General features: G+C 43.9%; 2 pseudogenes; both read right to left on the reverse strand.

The window, feature by feature from the left end:
- Positions 1-5,853: 5,853 nt before the first annotated feature.
- Positions 5,854-7,290, reverse strand: LOC126071291 (60S acidic ribosomal protein P0-like; annotated as a pseudogene).
- Positions 7,291-9,878: 2,588 nt separating this feature from the next.
- On the reverse strand, positions 9,879-10,503 carry LOC126071292 (N-alpha-acetyltransferase 20-like; annotated as a pseudogene).
- Positions 10,504-16,986: the final 6,483 nt, after the last annotated feature.

Consider the following 16,986-nt stretch of genomic DNA (forward strand, 5'->3'; position numbering starts at 1 on the left):
ACTTTAGAGCCCCAGGGGACCAAAGTGACAATGGTAGTGATGTTAGTGCAGGAGGTAGCAACATCTGACAGAAAGTTGGAGAACAGCAACTGTTGGCTGAATATGAAAGAGCAAGCTGTTTCTCAAGATAATAGCTCCCTGTTGCTAACTGTTCACACTAGCAGGCTAAATGGCTACCTGTCAGGCCTTCTAAAGAGTACCTGCTTTGGCTGGGGATTCGGAGCAGTGGGGAGCATGGATCCTAACGACGCTATTATGAATTTTTTTCCACTCCTGCACCACAGCCCCCACCACCACAAACCCACTCTCCTCCCATTTTGCATTCCATTTTGTATCTCACACTAGCTCAGTCTCCACCCAGTTACTCAGAGGTCCCTTCTCTGTCAAACAGCCTGGGGCTCTGGGACTCCCCCTGCTGCGTGAGGGAGAAACCCAGTCCTGGGGGCAGTTGTGGCTCTTCCTTTCCTACAGGACCCGGCAGCTGCCTGGTGAAGACACTGAGTGAAGTTGCTCTGACCAACCACAAAGAGAGTTGCACAGGCCCAGCCAAAAAGTGGGCGTTCCTTGATAACCAGTGACCTACACCAGAGGCAGAAGAAAACAAAAAAAAACAAACCCGGTGCAGTCGAGTCGATTCCGACCCTGTAGGACAGAGTAGAACTGCCCCATAGAGTTTCCAAGGAGCGCATGGCGGATTCGAACAGCTGACCCTTTGGTTAGCAGCCGTAGCACTTAACTACTATGCCACCAGGGTTTCCCAGGGTGTGTTATTCACATAGGCAGTGAGCTGTTTGAGCAAGGGCTCAGGGACTCAGGTCCTTGCAACCCATAACACTAGGGCTGGTCTGCATATGAGCCTTTAGTGCAGCACAGAGGCCCTAGCACATGTGGCGCAGGGTTTCAAGGGCCCATTGTGGGGATGGGGTTGTGGCCCCTTCCCGTAGTGGCCAGAGAAAATCCCTGGAGAAGAAAGAAGGTGGAAAGAGAGAAGGAGACAAAAGAGGAGGAGAAGGGGAGTAGAGAAAGACTGAGAAGTCACAGAGAAGAGAGACTAGGAAGAAGATCAGAGGAGAAGGCAGAGGAGAGAGAAGGAGAGGAGATAAAAAGGGAGAGCAAAGGAGAAAGGGAAGACCTAAGAACAAAAAGCAAGAGTGAGAGGAGAAGAGACAGGCAGGTGAGAAGAAGGAGGAAAGAAGGATACAGTAAAGGAGAAGAGCAGAGTGGGAAGAGAGAGAAAAAATAGGGGCTGGAGGAGGGAAGGGGATGGTGAAGATGGAAAGGAAGAAGGGATTTATGGAACTGAGGAGTAAGGGGAGAAGAAGAGAAAAAGAGAGAAGGAGGAGAAAGGGGCAGAGATGGTTGGGAAAAAAGAAGGAGAGAGAAGGTAGAGGAGGAGGGAGAGAAAGAGGGAAAGGGAAAAACAAAGAAGAATCTAGTATAAGTATAATTGGATGGAGTAGATTGGGGAGGGAGTGTATGGAGAGGGATAGGAAAAGGAAGAAATGAAGGAGGAAGGAGCTGCCCCTGGAGCCAACTCCCAAAGTTTCTGCCCAGCCAGATGCCCTCAGAGCAGGGGTGTTTTGGCCTCTCATTCAATCTGTATGCTGAACAAGTCATCAGAGAAGCTGAACTATGTGAACTCCACATCAGGATTGGCCAAAGACTCATTCACAACCTGAAATATCCAGATGACACAACCTTGCTTACCAAAAGTGAAGAAGACTTGAAGCACTTATTGATAAAGGTCATATACTATAGTCGTCAGTATGGATTATGCCTACACATGAAGAAAAAAAAAAAATCCACAAACTGAACCAACAAACACCATCATGATAAATGGAGAAAAAATTGAAGTGGCCAATGATCTCAATTCTTCTTGGATCAATAATCAATGTCTGTGGAAGAAGCAGCCAAGAAATCAAATGACATATTGCATTGGACAAATCTGCAGCAAAAACCCTCTTGAAAGTTTTAAAAAGCAAAGATGTCACTTTGATGTCTAAGATGTACCTGACCCAAGCCACGGTCTTCTCAGTCACCTCACATGCACGTGAAAGTTGGACAGTGACAAAGGAGGACATGCCTTTAAATTAAAAAAAAAAAATTTTTTTTTTTAAATTACGATGTTGGCAAGGAATATTGAGTATACCACAGATTGCCAGAAGAAAAAACAATCGGTTTTAGAAGAAGTACAACCAGAATGCTCCTTAGAAGTGAGAATAGTGAGACTTCAGCTCTTTCACTTTGGACAGGTCATCAGGAAAGACTAATCGTTAGAAAAAGACATCATGTTTGGTAATGTAGATTGTCAGTGAAAACAAGAGAAACTTTCAGTTAGATGAATTGACACCATAGCCATACAACGAGCTCAAACATACCAAAGATCATGAAGACGGTGCAAGACTGGGCAACATTTCCTTTTGTTACACATAAGGTCACCATGACCAAAGGGACAACAACTAACAACAACAAAGATAAAATTCCATGGAAGTTTTCCATTCTTTTTTATCGACAGGCTTGGCAGCCAAGAAGCCATGGGGACCCTCTGGCCCAATTAGTGCTTGGTCAAGGGTCCCCAGAAAAAAAAAGGTCAAGAAGTTTTCTCTCCCTCAATACCGCTATCACATAGGAAACAGCTCAACCTGACTCAGGGCTTGGCAGGGTCAAAGCCAGTTCAGCTTCCTTCTCCCCAGCTAGCCAGGAGGGTCTATAGGGGCTGGGTCACTGTCCACACTTAAAGATGCCTGTGATGGAAAGATTCAGGCAGTTGAGTTCTAGGCCTAAGTCTGCCAAGAACTTGCTGTGTGACCTTGGCCAAGCCGCTTAACCTCCCTGGGCCTCAATTTCCTCCTCCGTAAAGACAGAGGGTGGTTTGTGCTACTTTAGAAGTCCGTGGCTTATTAATAACTCAAGAATATATTGATTATTGAGCATATGCCAGGCATCATGCTAAGTGCTTACACACTTTATGTCATTTATTCTTTGTAACAACCTGATTTCTGTTGTTCCCAGTATTCGCAGATAGTGAAACAGAGGTGGAATAACTTGTCCAGTGTCACACAGTTAATCAAGGGCAAAGCAGGCTCTCTCATTTTCTGCTGGACCATCCACCCCCAACTACACTTTGTCAAATACTAAGCCTGTCTTCAAATAGCTCCATTTCTCCAGTGAGTCGCTACCAGCAAATTGATTTTGACTCATAGCAAGCCTATAGGACAGAGTAAAACTGTCCCATAGGGTTTCCGAGGAGCAGCTGGTGGATTTGAACTCCCGAAGTTTTGGTTAGCAGCCATAACTCTTAACCACTGTGCCACCAGGGGAACCACTGTACCATAGAAGGTCCCTCTTTAAAGAGAAGGAACAAGGGGACCTATTAAACTCATTCAGCTTCAACATCACTTTGGAAATCTACGCGCTATGATTGCGAATCCAGCGTTTGCCGGCAGCCGCCCAATTTTAGCTGAATCCTAGCAGGCTTCTCACCAGGCTCACCCGCCCTTGTGGACTGGCGGACAGGTTTGAGAAGCATCACTGATCTTTCGACTAAAGTGTCCTAATGAAATACAAATATGCTGTCACTTAGAGAGCCATCTGTTATGGCAGCAGGGAAGAAATGCTACCAGGAGAACAATGGCCATAATTTCATTGTAAAACCTGTCTCTCTTGCCTTGCTTTATGCCTCACCACCACCACCACCCCTTCCCCCTCTTGATCTTGGTCTCACAGCTCAGTCTTGGCAAATCGGTATCTTTCACTGTTTCAGCGTTGTCACAGAATAATGGGGGGAAAGCCATCAAGAAGATGTTAAAGATTTTTCCAATTACAAGCTACCTGTTACAAGGGCCCTGGGCCACAAGCAGGAGTTAACTCCAGTTTGCACGATCTGGAATCAGGGGAAGGTGATTCTTTGCCCAGCGCAAGGGGCTAAGGAGGTGGTACGGGTAGGGGCTCCCAAGGGGTCCCTGGGTCACAAGAATTAAAACACTGTCCTTCAATACCAGCAGTCGTTACTGGGCACAGTGGACAGAACAAAGCACGTCATTATCTTGCAAACTGTCACAGGGCTGTTGGGCTTCCCAGGCAAAGAGGAAGGAGAAAAGCCCAGGCTGATTGGTGGGGCAGGTGCTTTCTGGCTCAGCCAGTCATCAGATCTGAGTGGGGGGCTCTGAAGTTCCAGCCCCTCATCATAGATGGGACATCTGACCCCCACAGAGGGGAAGGTGACTTGTTCGTCACACTGCAAGATGGCGGCAAGAAGAGGAACACTGATGTTCTCCATTAGAGGGTCAGCTCCTTAAGGGCAGGCCTAGGGATTTCATCTTGGCAAGTCCAGTGTCCAGCAAGGATTAGTGAACGAGTAAATGAGTGAATGAATGAGGTGGTGAAGTGTACGGTGTCCAGGCCAGGCTTTGGGATCACACAGTCTGGGGTTTAAATAGAATCGAAACTCCACTTAATGTGTGACCACAGGCAAGTAATGGGGCTTCTCTGAGACTCAGTTTCCTCAGCTGTGAAATAGGTTTATGGTAGTACCCATCTCATGGGATTATTTGGAAAAATTAAATGAGATAAAGTATGTTCAGCACTTAACACCATACCAGAAACACAGACATCAACTAAGATAATAGTATTAATACTAGTATTGTTTTGCACCATTAACCTATATGCTTTATTCTAAAAAGCCATCCTTCAGAAAACTGACAAGCTAATAACAGCTTTGACAAGGAATGAGAGGTCACATTAAATGTCTAGATCAATTGAACCACGCATCTTGTTTTAGGAAGGTTAAAATGCATCTCAGAATTGAAATACAGTGTTAATATTGAAAGGCTGTTTCTAAATTTCAGATTCTTGGAAACCTCCCACTAACTACTGAGGAGAAACAATGGAAATAGTGTTGTCCATATGAACAGACCAGAGTTCTACTCTGCTCCCAACCTGCCCGGTGACCCTGGGGCTGCCCCTCCCTTTCTGGCCTCAGTTTCCAGCCTGGACAATGATTAGGCAGGATTAGATGATCCCTGGGATCTTCTGGCCCTGGAGCTGAGACCAAAAGGAGGAGATGGGATTCCTCTGTCTGACTCAGCTGCCGAGGTGAGGACTCATGTGGGGAGGGGTGTTTCCTATCTCCATTCAGGTGAGGGAGCATGGCCTGGTCCAGCTCCTCCCAGAAGCCAGAACCTTCCCTCAGGCCCCTGGACTCAGAGGGTTGAAGCAGAGGCTACAGGCCGGGCCTGAAAGTCTGGCCTCCTGACCAAGCTGCAGGCCCGAATTCTCAGCCCTTGGGCTCCCAACCTCTGGAGGCTTCTGCCTAGCTCTGAGGGCGTGTCCTCCCCAGGCCATACATACCTCCCAGCCACCCCAGACAAGGCCCCAGGATATCTACAAGGCATGCGCTGGCCTACTTCATCATTCCACTTTTAAGAGTCCCCAGGCAAGCCTTCGAGAAGGTGGGAGCAAAAGCAGGAGGGCAGGAGCCAGGAGGGAGAAGAGAGAGGAGTGCAGCCTGCAAGCGGGTCTGTTTACCTCCATTAGCTCCAGGTTACCTTTAAATGGGATCAAACTATCCTCTAATCCCCTTTATCTACATCCAGTGCTCTAAAAACAGAGCAGCTTGACATTTTAGTAAATAAAAAATAAGGAAAAGGTGAGGGGCCAGTGGAAACCAAGGATGGAGAAACTTTAGTGAACATCCATTAAAAAAAATCAAACAAGCAGACAAATAAAAAAAACCGAACCCATTGCCCTGAAGTAGACTCCATAGATTTTTGTTTATTTATTTATTTAAAAAGAAGTAAGCTTTTATTTCCTTGTTTTACAAATGAAGCTGATTGAGTTGGTTGTTTTTGATGACTAGTCAAACAGACCAAATCTCATATCCTTATCCAGCACTTCCAACACGGCTGGGGATAAGCAGTAGCAAGAACAGCAGTGGGGGCAGTGGCCAGAGGAGCAGCCACCACCAATGTAGATGGATCAGCCAAGAAAATCTTGACCTTTAAAGCAAAGGGCAAAGGTGTAATTGGTCTTCACAGACACAGCCAGGATCCACTTGTACCGATTGATGATAGACTGGGATACTGCGTCAACAGCTGGCTGACCAATGTGCAGAGATACACTGGCAACTTTGGGGACACCCTCCAGGAAGCGCGAATGCAGTTTCCTCTTCGATGTCAAGCACTTCCGCGTTGTAGATGCTGCTGTCATCAGTCATCCAAACTTTGGGATGATCAGCCCACAGAAGAAGGAGGAAAGGTTCAGCAGTTTGGTAGGGTGGCTTCGCTGGCTCCCACTCTGTCTCAAGTCATAATCAGGATTTCAATAGTTCCTCTGGAGATCTTAGTGGTGATACCCAAAGCCTGGAAGAAGGTGGTGTTCTTAGGACCCAGACTAGTGTTCTGGGCTGGCCAGTAACTTCACGTGGGACAACGACACCAGCACAGGCAGCAGCTGGCACTTTGTTGGCCAGCAGCATGTCCCTGATCTCAGTAAGGTCCTCCTTGGTGAACATTAAGCCCAGGTTCCTCCAGATATGAGCCAACAGTTTCTCCAGAGCTGGGCTGTTTTCTAGATGCCCTCGGATGGCCTCGCGCATCATGGTGGTGTTGCCCGTTAGCACCACAGTCTTCCCACGGAGGGACGTATGGATCTGCTGCATCTGCTTGGAGCCCACATTGTCGGCTCCCACGATGAAACATTTTGGATAATCGTACAAATGTTGGATGATAGTAAGGAAGTGGCTGGACTTCCCAGTTGCCCATCTTCCCCGGGCATCGTGGTGGCGCCTCAGGATTGCCACACAGAGTTTAAAGACAATGCCACTCTCACAAGAACACCTGGTCAGAATGATTCCATAGGGTTGTCAAGGCTGTGACCTTTTAGAAGCAGATCCGCAGGCCTTTCTTCTGAGGCACCTCTGGTGGGTTTGAACCTCCAAACTTTCACTTAATAGTCTAGCACATAATGGTTTGTGACACCCAGGGAATGCAAATTCACATTAAAGCCTTGTTAATGTCTTGAAAAATAACACTATGACAGGTTTTAGTGGCAAGAGAGGAGGAGAGAATTCCAGGAGGGAAGCCCAGCTCCAAGGTACAAAGAAGACTGAGCAGGGAAGGGGATGTGGCATGTAGTCTGAGACCTGCAGATGTGGGCTGGGGGCTGGTACAAGAATGCCGGGTCCTGGGTCCCACCAAGCTGCACTCGTTCTTCCTTCACCTTCTCTCTGACTTTGCAGATTGGCTTCTGACCCACCTCCAGGTTGAAACTCTCTCCATGGTAACTCTTCATCATCAAATCCTCACCTTGGCCCTCAGCTCTGGACCCCTCCCCATACCCACTTCCCTTCCTGGTCTTCCGGGACCCTGCCCTGCCTTGGTTCTCCCTGCTCCTTCTGTCACTCTATTCCTGTTCCCTTATTCTCTTCAGTGCTTCTCCCCTGAAGATGCCCCCAAGGTTTGCTTGTATTCCTTTCTCTTTGACCTACTAACAGTCTGGGCTAGGAGACGTAGAAACTTGTAAGTCAGGCTTAAAGAGCCCTGGTGGTACAATGGTTAAGCACTTGACTGCTAACTGAAAAGTGGACAGTGCAAATCCTCCAGCAGCTCCATGGGTGAAAAGACCTGGTGATCTGTTCCTGTAAAGATTACAGCCTAGGAAACCCTATGGGGCAGTTCTACTCTGTCATATAGAGTCGCCATGAGTCAGAATGGACTGGATGGTACCTAACAACAACGACAGGTCAGGATTACAGGTAACAAGCACAGGGCACTAGAAGCGATCAGGACCGTGGTATTGCCAAAAGATAAAGGCTCTTTTTGCTGTTTTTTTTTTTTTTAAATAATGCAAGGCCTTTGAGAGAGACTTTAGGCAACTTCCCAGGGACACAGCCCCCCATTTTAAGAACTAGTACATGTTATAGCTCCATGCCCGCTCACTGCTCCAGCACCATCACTCTTACTTTGGCTATAACAGATGGTCTAGTCAAACCCCTCAGGCCAACATAAAGCAAAGGCTGGCAGCCTCCATTCCTCTTGTTTTCAGCACAGAATGGTCTTCAAAATATTCCTTTTACTGGAGTCTTATTTTCTCTGTTCCTCCCAGGCACTTGTCCCTTCTCACTGCTGGGGCCGCCCATTGTCTTGTGGTCCCGAATTCTTAGCACATCCTGGACACCAGCCTGTCGTTTGATAGGTGCTCCATTGTTCATCTTGCACGTAGCCTTTTTCTTGGAGTGTGATTTTGCTTGCTGAATGTGCCTGCTGTTCTTCTTAGAAGCCCCATTTTCCTGGGCGTGAAACCAACCCCAGCCAAAGTCTTTACAAACCTGTGGTCATCCCACAGATACACAGCCATGCCTCCTACTCCCAGTAAAACCCAGGCCCGTCATGAGTAACCCTTCTGACAAGATGCGTAGGATTTAGAGCCGCTCGTACTGTCCTTACAGGGATGATGGGTGTCATTAAGCTGACGTGAGAGGAGGCAGCATGTTCAAGGGGAATAAGGATGAACTTGGCACCAGACACCAAACCAAAACCCAAACCCACTACCGTCGAGTTGATTCGGACTCATAGTGACTCTACCTGGGTTTATATTCTGGTTCTATCATGTGTTGATCCTATGATCTTGGGGCAAGTCACTCTCAACCCTCTGATCACACATTTCTCCACAACAATGGCCTTACAGCATCGAGCACAGGGCCTGATATATCATGTCATAATAAGCCATGGTCCACCCTGATCCATACCCAGTGCTAAGTTCTTTTCTACTTCTTCTCCCATTGTGTTTTACTCATCTGCTTATCTTATTTGCCTGTAGCCCCCATGGGGTCAAGAGCTCACAGGGTAGGAACAGCATCTTAGTAGTACTTGTAGCTTCTAGCCCAGTGCCTGCCACGTAGGAAATACCCAGTATGTGTGCCCTGCTTTGGAGCCCTGGTGGTGCAGTGGTTAAGTGTTCAGCTGCTAACCAAAATGTCAGCAGCTCAAATGCACCATCCGCTCCTTGGAAACCCTATGGGGCAGGTCTACTCTGTCCTATAGGGTTGCTTTGAGTCGGAATTGACTCCAAGACAATTTTTTTTTTTTTTTTTTTAGTGGAACATAGTGGAGTCCTTCAAATACTACTTTGCTCTGATAATTGTATTTGCTTCTTTAGTAACACTATGTATGTATCAAATCTCCTTGGTCTGTCTGGTACTTCTATGGCCCTCTCTATATTCATTTTTTTCTTAGAATCCACAATGTGTTTTTTATTACACATCTTAGGATTTATACATTTTGTGTTTTAAAGCTTCAAATAACAGTTACATACATATATATGTATATATATATATATATATGTATGTATATACAGTTGTTGTTTCCCCAAGACCTGTTGCTGTTGAGTCTATTTTGACTCACGGTGACCCCGTGTATGTCAGAGTGGAACTAGAACTGTGCTTCATAGGGTTTTCAATGGCTGATTTTTTGGAAGTAGAATGACAGGTCTCTCTTCTGAGGCACCTCTGGGTGGACTTGAAACTCCAGCCTTTTGGTTAGCCATTTGCTGTACATTAACCATCCGCACTACTCAGGGACTTCATTTTTCCCTAGCATGTAGCTAATACTATGTTAATGCTAGCTGTACTATTAACCATGAAAGTAGAATGTCTCCTTTTGACCTAACTGCCTCTTTTACTGCATTTTATTACAGTGAACTGCATTAGTAGATACAATATTGCTAATTGGAAACAATGAAAATAAATTTATAACTTGTATTTTCTAGAAGTCTAAAACCTAAGGGATTATTTTTCTCCTAATAGAGCTCTGAGATCATCCAAAGAAAATAATATTGTCCATAAAATATCTGGAGCAGCACCTAAGAACCACGGCCCATGGTCATTCAATATCTTCAGGCCTCACAGGATGAGGTAATGGTATCATGGACTTTTTCTCTGTGCCCCTGGAGAACACATATGGTAAGCATCTTCATTCGGCTCACTCTTGCAGGTTAAGTGGTAATCTATGATGGTCTTGTACACGCTGTTAGCCCAACTCCTTGCACATATCGACTACAACTTGACTGGATACTCTTACAGAGAGATCAATAATAACAAAGAAAAATCCTCTTTTTCTTTTTGAAATCTCCTCCAAAAACTCTGTAAGTTTAACAGCCAAACCAAGGCATGGAAATTCCAAGAAAATGGATAAAGTATGATAGGTCCTTGCCAGCCTTCCCTAACTACTGAACTGAACCTTCAAGGTTTATCAGTAATGTAACACATCAACCAAGTAACTTTGAATTACTCAGGCCAGTGGGAAGGCACTGTAAATAGGAGGCTTCCTTAAGTGGATCCCAGTTAATGTTGAAGTGGAACAGGTCATTGTGGGTGAAGGCCCTGAGCCTGGTCACTGTTGCCACTACCACTGCCCATTTCAATGTGGCCTTGCATACAACCTGCTGGAAGTCATGCTGTACCAGGCCACTGCAAGGCAGGGCTAGGCGAGGAGATTCTGTGTTCATTTTTACAACTTCTTTCTTTTCCATTTTGATTTGAATGATTTCCTGAAATGGATTTCCTGTGTCCCTGGTGGAATTTCCACTTACGCTTATTCATGTTGATTGATTTTTATAGCATTCATCTCTATAATGCTGCCATTAATTTCTTCCATTTCTCTTCTAAGATACACCAGCTCATGTTTCATCTCTTTTCATAATCACCATCAATAACTCTTCTTTGAATTCTTGGCTCTTTGAATTTTTTGCTTTGTTTTGTGTTTAGTCACTCTGCTATCTTATCTGAACTTTTCTTCTGTTGCTTAGGTAATGCCTCTTATGAGCTATCTGCATGGTTAACTCCCTTACCTTTTAGTCTTTCCTGAAATGTCATCTTCTCAATGAGGGATGCATTGGCTACATTATTTAACACTGCGTCTTGCCCCCACTCTCTGTACTTCCAACCACTTTGACCTTGCTTTACTTTTCTTTTTCCCTAGAGTTTATCACCTTCTATGGTATTATAAAATTTACCTCTTTGTTATGTTCATTATCTGTTCCTCCCTCTTAGAACCTAAACTCCGTAAGGACAGGGAAATCATTTTGTCTATGGTGATTTCATTAGCGCCAAGACCTGAGCCTGACATTCAGTTGTTATCGTTAGCTCCTGCAGAGTTGTCACTGACTCATAGTGACCCCATGCACAACAGAATGAAACACTGCCCAATCCTGTGCCATCCCCATGACCAGTTGCAGATCAGACCATTCTGATCCGTAGGGTTTTCTTTGGTTGATTTTTGGAAGCAGATCACTAGGCCTTTCTTCCTAGTCTGCCTTAGTCTAGAAGCTCCCCTGAAATCTGTTCAGCATCTGTCTTAGTCATCTAGTGCTGCTGTAACAGAAATACCCCAAGTGGAGGGTTTTAACAAAGAGAAATTTATTCTCTCACAGCCTAGTAGGCTAAAAGTCCAAATTCAGGGCATCAGTTCCAGGAGAAGGCTTTCTCTCTCTGTCAGCTCTGGAAGAAGATCCTTGTCATCAATCTTCCCCTGGAAGAGGAGATTCCTCACTCAGGAACCCCAAGTCCAAAAGATGCCCTCTGCTCCCGGTGCTGCTTTCTTGGTAGTATGAGGTCCTCCATCTCTCTGCTCACTTCTCTCTTTTATATCTCAAAAGAGATTGGCTCAAGACACAATCCAGTCTTGTAGATTTCATCAACATAATTGCTGCTAATCCATCTCATTAACATTATAGTGATAGGATTTACAACACATAGAGAAATTGCATCAGATGACAAAATGGTAGACAATCATACAATACTGGGAATCATGGCCTAGCCAAATTGATACACATGTTTTTCAGGGACACAATTCAATTCATGACAGCATCATAGCAACATACCAGTCCCCACCGACAGGTAGGTGGTGGCTGCTTTTGAGGTGCATTGGCTGGGAATCAAACCCGGGTCTCCCACATGGAGGTGAGAATTTTACCACTGACCACTACTGCCCTTCTGATACAATAGGCCCTTGATAAATATTCTTTGAATGAAAGAATAAATGAATGAATGCAGAGATGTCCAAGTCCTACTAAAGGTCAGAGCCTGTTCTCAGAGCCCATCCTCAATTCCCTGTAAAAGTATCTGAGGCTTTTAGCAAAGTGAGGTGGTTGGCACTGTAGACATTTCCTTGCCTAGTGGGACATGGAGACTATTTTCTCCCAGATTTTCATCCTTTTTTGCTGTCTTCATTATTCAGAGTTAATTTAACATTACCGACTCTTAGATTCTAGTAAAATCCATAGGTTGGAAGGCACTGCACAATGGCCACAACAATGAACTCAAACATGACAACAATCACGAAGATGGTGCAGGACCAGGCAACGTTTGTGCTGTTATAGACAAGGTTGTCGTGAGTCTGAGTTGACTCAATGACAACCAACACCAACAACAAAATGTGGCTTTAGCTTCAGGGCTTGGTGCTCCCCTGGGTCCTTTCCAAGGATTATGTGCAGTTCACGGTTGTTCATTTTACCTGAATCCACAATCAACATCCATGGAAGCAGCAGTCAAGAAATCAAATAACACATTGCACTGGGCAAATCTGCTGCAAAATACCTCTTTAGATGTTAAAAAGCAAAGATGCACCTGACCCAAGCCTTGGTATTTTCAATCATCTCATATGCAGGGGAAAGGTGGGCAATGAATAAAGATGGCTGAAGAAGAACTGATACCTTTGAATTACAGTGTTGGCAAAGAATACTGAATATACCATGGACCGCCAAAAGAATGAACAAATCTGTCATGGAGGAAGTACAGCCAGAACACTTCATAGAGTGAGGATGGTTTACCAGGATGCTAATATGTCTTTCCACCACCTGTCTGTCAATTTTGTTGTACTGTGGTGGCTTTCATGTTGCTGAGATGCTGGAAGCTATGCCACTGGTATCTCAAATACCAGCAAGGTCACTCATGATGGACAAGTTCCAGCAGAGCTTCCAGACTAAGATTAGAATCTACTGGTGATCTTCTTCAAAAAATTAGCCATTGAAAATCTTATGGATCATAATGGAATATCGTCTAATATTGTGCTGGAAGATAAGCCCCCTAGGTTGGAAGGTACTACACAATGGCCACAACGATGGACTCAAACATGCCAACAATCATGAAGGTGGCTTGGAACCAGGTGATGTTTTGTTCTGTTATATGTAAGGTCTCCATGAGTCCGAGCCAACTCAATGGCAACCAACAACAGCAACAACAAAATGTGGCTTCAGCTTCAGGGCTTGTTGCTACCCTGGGCCCCTTCCAAGGATTACTCAAGGTTCATGGTTGCTTAAGGATCTTTGAAAAACCTTGAAATCTTCCAGCTCCTATATGAAAAAATCTTGATAGAGATTTTCCCAAATTTGATAACAATTCTGAAAATTTACAGGACATTATCAATCATGAATTTTGATGATGAAAATAAAATGTTTCTGAACTATCAATAATAAAAAAATAATTTCCATCGAACTATACGGTTTTTATACTGGAAGAAAGACTACCTTTTTTAGTCTCTCTAGTGAAAATTATATTACAAGATCATTGCCATAGAAGAGGTATGCAGCCCCAAAATGTAAGGAGAAAAATACTCCAGAGGCAGCAGGATGCTAATTTAAAAATACAGTGTTTTTACCAAATTTGTGATTTTTTTTGTGATTTTAAGCTTTTTAGAATATGTATTTTACTGTGATTTTTTTTTTTCATTCTAAATAAATGTTAATTTTGATTCCTAATTCTGAGTTCTGGGTTCTGGGTTCAGAATTCGACTGGGCAGCAATGGGTTTGGATTTTTTTTTAAAGAGATTATCCAAAATTATACAAATTTTGGGTCCCCCAATGTGTTTGTGAGGATGTTGCATGACTGAGCAGTGTTTTGTTCTATTGTACATAGGGTCGCTATGAGTCGGAACTGACTAGAAGACACCTAACAACAACAATAACATTTTATACTCACAGACATTTCAATTCAGACTGATCATATTTCAGGTGCTATAGCCACATGTGGCTAGTGGCTACCATGTTGGAGAACACAGCTCTAGATAAGTTACAGCACGTCTTTAAAATATTGTACAGTTATGAAAAAGTCTGTTTATAAAAGAATACTAATCATGTAAGAAAAAGCTCATAAAATAAGATTAAGTGAAAAAGGCAGCATAAAAGATTAAATGAAAAAGTATGATCCCATTTTTGTTATATGTAAATATACGCTTATATTTATTTGACTGTATAGATTGATGTGCACACAACAAAATCCTAACAGGGCATCTGAGGAAATGAAATTATGCTGATTTTACTTTCCCCCTCATATTATACAATACTGACAATATATATACGTGCTTATAGGATTTAGCGTCGGTGAAAGAATAATATTTTTAAAGTGTACAGAGTAAGTTTAGACATTACATGACCTGATCTGACTACAGTGAACATTTGTGAGAAGCTGGATTAAATTACTGGCCCTAATTCTTCACCCTTCCCTGTACGAGCGTGAGCACCCATGTGACTGCGCAGTTCCTCTCACAGAAGGGCTTGTGACTTCCTTTGGCCAATGGAACCTGGCAGAAGTGACAGTTGCCAGTCTGCGTCTAGGCCTTAAGATGCATCGCATGTTCCTGTGTGTCCTTCTGCGCCTCTGCCATCGCCATGAGAAGGTGACCTGATACATGGGACAGACCTGCATCCAACCTGTGGCCTAGAGCTTCCCAGCCCACCTGCAGATGTATGAGAACTACATACTCATGATTGTATGTCACTCTGGCTTTGTGGTTGTTTGTTACAAAGCGATAGCTGACTAATACAGTGCTGTTGAGATGTTTCACATGTAGTCATATCCAGTCAAGAGGATTCTTGGTTATCTCAGGAAGGAAAAATAAGACTGCAATTACGAATCAGAAAGCTGAAATAAAAAATATAAAAAAAAACACTTTTAAAATGGCAAAAATACAATCCCCAAGGATGTCCAAGGCAAAAAACCCTGACCTTTTTACCTCCAGTAGTCTTGGCTCCATTTCAGACACTCTGGGTTACTAAGAAAAAAAAAAAAAGGCCTAGAGTGTCAGAAATTCAGAATTTCTTTGTTCTTAGGTATTATCCAATCCTGGGGATGCTAAAATAATAATCCCAGAGCCTCTCATTTTACCAAAACTTTTTTTTCTTAGAAAAATTCTCACAATCATTGTAGAAAATATAGACAGACCAAAGAAGGAAAAAAAGAAATGAAGAGAAAAACTATTTATAATGCTACCACCGAGAAATAGCCTCTCTCAACCACTGATGTATTTACATATGTGTATGTGTTTTTATGTATTTATATTTTGTTGTTGTTGTCGGGTGCCATCAAATCAGTTCCAACTCACAGTGATTCTGTGTACAACAGAAAGAAACATGGCCCTGTCCTGCACCATCCTCACAATCCTTGTTATGTTTGAGTCCATTGTTGCAGCCACTGTGCCAGTCCATCTCATTGTGGGTCTTCCTCTTTTTTGCTGACCCTCTACTTTACCAAGCATGATGTCCTTCTCCAGGGATGGTCCTCCTGATAACATGTCCAAAGTACATAATAAGAAGTCTCACCATCCTTGCTTCTCGGGAGCACTCTGGCTGTACTTCTTCCAAGACAGATTTGTTCATTCTTCTGGCAGTCCATGGTATATTCAATATTATTTGCCAAACCCATAATTCAAAGGCATAAATTCTTCTTTAGTCTTCCTTATTTATCATCCAGCTTTCACATGCATATGAGGTGATTGAAAACACCACGGCTTGAGGACTAAGGCACACCTTAGTCCTGGAAGTGACATTTATACTTACACACAAAAAATAATCTTATATCTACATTTGCTATGTTATAAACGTCTTCCCATGCCATTTAATATCTTCTATCCAATCACTTCCAACCGCGAAATTATTGCCTGGTTTTCTGTTGAATGAATATACTGTAAATAACTTTACCTAACTCTGATGGTAACATGTATAGGTTATTTACAACTTTTGGCAATTACAAGTAACATTCTCTATATTAGATGGAGTATCTGGATGGTGCAAACTAACCAAAAGTTTGGTGGTTCAAACCTACCCAGAGGTGCCTCAGAATAAAGGCTTGGTGATTTGTTTCTGAAAAACCCTATGAAGCACAGTTCTACTCTGACGCACACAGGGTCACCATGAGTGGGGACCAACTCAACTGCAATGGTTTTGGTTTTTTATATTAGATCTCTATGTCCATCTCTGTTTCTAAGGGCTAAATTCCTAGAGGTAGGATTCCTGGGCTGGAGATACATGTATTTATGAAGTGTTTCATCTCTGAGACTTAGTGCCCTCACCTGTCTGACAGGAAGGATTCCAAGTCAGTCATCTGTGTGATCATCTTCCCGTCTCAAGGCTTCCTGTTGAGTCCAAATTCCCCTGGGGAGGGGTACCTCTTGCACCAACATCATCCAAAGGGCCTTAGCTTAACTAAATCAGATCTTCCCAGCAGAGGAGCAGAACCCCGAAAATAATAGGTCTTAGAAAAGATATGCTGTGAAGATTTCAATTAGTAGAAAGAGCTAGAGAAAAGGATTCTGCCTTAGGGCTCAGAAAGACAAACCAACATGGGGGCATGTGGGTGGGGAGTATAAAGGAAAGAATCCTGAGTCCCTGGATAAAAGAACCTTAAGAGGGGTCTGTTATCAACTCTGCGTCTGGACCAGTTTAATAGCCAAAAGCCCTGGTGATGTGGTCCTCTATCCCAACCCATGATTCCTCCAGGCAACAGAGACGCTTTGGTACCTATAGCCCTCCCTTCCGCTTGCTCAGGTGTATCTATGCCAGAGGTCCCACTGGTCAGTCTTGTGACTCTGTTTAACTTCAGGGCATGAAGGGTAGAGGAAAGAGCTGGGGCCCTGGGTGCACAATGGGGAGCCGGACTCCAGGTGGAGTCCACTGTGAACTTGCTGGGTCTCTTGGCATCATTTCACCTCTTGGGA

Source organism: Elephas maximus, chromosome 3 (assembly GCF_024166365.1).
Source record: "Elephas maximus indicus isolate mEleMax1 chromosome 3, mEleMax1 primary haplotype, whole genome shotgun sequence".
Lineage (NCBI taxonomy): Eukaryota > Metazoa > Chordata > Mammalia > Proboscidea > Elephantidae > Elephas > Elephas maximus.